The sequence below is a fragment of the Limulus polyphemus genome, unplaced genomic scaffold, assembly GCF_000517525.1.
Source record: "Limulus polyphemus unplaced genomic scaffold, Limulus_polyphemus-2.1.2 Scaffold5098, whole genome shotgun sequence".
Taxonomy (NCBI): domain Eukaryota; kingdom Metazoa; phylum Arthropoda; class Merostomata; order Xiphosura; family Limulidae; genus Limulus; species Limulus polyphemus.
Genome location: NW_013670708.1, coordinates 36,862 through 39,773, shown reverse-complemented (window position 1 = coordinate 39,773; position 2,912 = coordinate 36,862). Strand labels below are relative to the sequence as shown.

At 32.7% G+C, this 2,912-nt stretch overlaps 1 protein-coding gene across 1 annotated transcript in view; it reads right to left on the bottom strand.

The window, feature by feature from the left end:
- The window catches only part of LOC106472121 (tubulin alpha chain-like), a 6,730-nt gene extending 5,482 nt beyond the window's left edge, over positions 1 to 1,248 (bottom strand). The window contains exon 1 of the mRNA XM_013932747.2: positions 1,111 to 1,248. The gene's annotated coding sequence lies outside the window, so the exon portion shown is untranslated. The remainder of the gene's footprint in view (positions 1 to 1,110) is intronic.
- Positions 1,249 to 2,912: the final 1,664 nt, after the last annotated feature.

Sequence of the window (2,912 nt, the reverse complement as noted above, 5' to 3'; positions counted from 1 at the left end):
GAATGAGTTACCTTTGGTTGTTGTGGAAGCAGTAAAGTTAAGGGAGTTTAAGAGAAAGCTCGATAAGTATATGAATGATAAGGGCTGGCTTCAAGATATTTTTTTAAAATTTATTTATTAATAGATTTAGCTTCGTTTAGAATGTGGACCAATAGGTTCCATGTTGTTCCAAAACGTTAAGTTAATTACTAAAATGATTAGCTATAACTTAAATGGTTACACTAAAAACTAATTGAGTGGGAAGGGGGGGGGGAGGATAAACCATCACACCAAATTTTAAAAACTCCTGCAAGTTCTTATTTACAGAAAGTAATACCTTCACCAGCATTATTAAATTTAATCATAAAATAGCCATGAGATAAATTTAAGATATGTGAATCGACAGAGAAAAATAATAAGACGGTGAAATAGAGTAACGTTAGTATAAAATGGGGGTGTAAATTAAAGTTAGGTAAAAGTACTATAACTCTTATTTTGTGAAGCCTAAAGGTCACAATTTCTAAATTCTATTTCTAGTCTACCACTACCATATCTAACTTGCTTGAGACTTAGTTTGTGATAATGAATGAACATTTTGAGTTATTCAGAACTGTTTCGGAACTTTTAAATCTCAAGATGTTTTACGTAGTTGAAATTATGTCTAAACTTAAATACGAATTACATAGTTTGGTGCTGAAAAAACTGAAAAAAAAAAGAGAATCGTTTCGTTATCTTTTAAAACTAGTAATTGCATCTTGCACTGTTACAGAAAAGTCACAAGGCTTAATCTTTAAAAGTTTTAAGTTTAATGTAAAAGTTTCGTCTTTGAAGTTAGAAACTTAAGCTTAAAAATTATCTCCATACTTATAAGATTAATAATATTACTAATAACGTTACATAGCTTAAACTGTACCTTGATAAGTATTAACAATTTACGCTTTAACTTTTACAAGTTACACTACAGTGACCAAATCACAATGAATACATATATATAACTTTTAATCGGTATATAAATCTTATCACGGATAATATAATCCAACTTTGGACTTAAATACTGTTATTAACCTAGCAACGTTATCTTTAAACTGTAAATTTAAGATATTTTAAACGTTTTTTCAACCAATACTTTACCTAACCAAGACTAATAGTACCAAAGATCCAACACAACCGTGAGGTTCAATTTCTGGCTGCTTTGTGCTTATGAAAAGGCGGCAAAAGAATATTTGCTCGAAGGGGGCTCGTGATTCTCCATTGTGATATGGCGTTTCAGGGTGTGTCACGCCAATTCGGTGATTCATTCTAAGGTTATCAATAGATTATAAACATTATCCCATCTATTCTCTGGTAAAATAATGACAAAAGTAAAAACTAAATGAAAAATAATTAGTGAATGCTACTTACGACGAAAAATAAAACGATAATAACGAAATTATTAGCGCCCTACTTTCTTCTAACCACACCTATAGGAAATCAATGATGTGCTTTACTAGACGTACTACCTAGATTCATGAACCTCAAAACCAACCAATCAACTATTACTAAAGCATTGCGCATCCGATCTATAATGTGTAACCGGCTAGACGTAAAATTATTTTTTTTTCACCTCTCACTCTGTCTCTGTGTGGGATAACGAAAAAGAAAACTACAGTTAACATATATGAACCCAAATTAGTATTATTGACAAGAGTATCATAATAGACAATGACAGAAATATAATATTGCACTTAAACATACTTAAACCAGTAAGGAATGAAGAAATACAAATTTTCTAGCAAGTTTTTAAGAATTTTATTATTTACATGAATCTAATCAGATAACTTTGATGACTTATTTACACGAAATTTTGATAACACCAAGAGAGGTCGCGTTATACATTTTTTTTTTTTTTTTGAACAGCGAAATTAGTGTTTGGTGAGGAACATGCAAATTAATTAATTCAAAAATAGAATAACAGCAACTTTTACTCATCATCACGAGCATATCTGAAATTCAACTGCTTTATTGAATGTAATTGTTACTTGATGATGACCCGATACTATGAGTCGAAACGTTGTAATTATTAAAATCAGAATTTCCTTACTGCTAGAGGTGACATTTTTGTATTTTCGAGTTCACGAAATTATTGAATGGCAACTATCGAACGTTTCGCGTAACTGGTTTACTGTATTAGCTGAATTAACAAATAACAAGGGACCATTTGGTTCTTTAAAAACTGTCCTTGACCACGCTCATCCAAGAGAAAAGTAAAATTTTATACCCACCCTAAATTATTCAGGAAACTATCCCCCTTAAATACTTGTAAAATGCTGACCTTACTGACGAGGGGCTTGAGATGCCAGATATTTTTTTTTCTGGGCCCACTGCTCTGAAGGGAATCCTGAAGAAAACATTGAGGGGGGGGGGGGGTGATTAAGGAGAGACCACGTACAAACCTTTCTCTGTGGCCCAGGAAACCTCTGGTGGCCGTGCTAACGATAGCTCATTCGATAAAGTAAATAACCCTGTTTGAAAATATAACCATCTTAACTGGAACCTCTAGCCTGTTATTTATTCAAATCTTAAACTTGTATTTTTTTTCGTCCTATTATCTTCAGAATAAAGCAAAAGAAATTAACTGACTTTATTCTATGTATCACCTGAATAATGTTGTAAGCTTCAAGAAGATCACCGTTCACCATTCTTTTCTCAAGTGAAAGTAAATCAAAATATTGTTAGGACAGCGGAAGTCACGTGACGCTGTTAACACGTGATGAGTATCTAGAAGATTCACGAAGAGGCGAGTGCAATCTCGATGTGCGCTTTTATTGTATATAAGAATAGTTGCAGATAGAGAGATTGAAGATATAGACACGGATAATCGAGTCAAGCGGGCGGTAGGCAACGTAAGTAAAGTGAGTGAATCGTTGTGAATTATAGCGTGTGTTTAAGTTAAA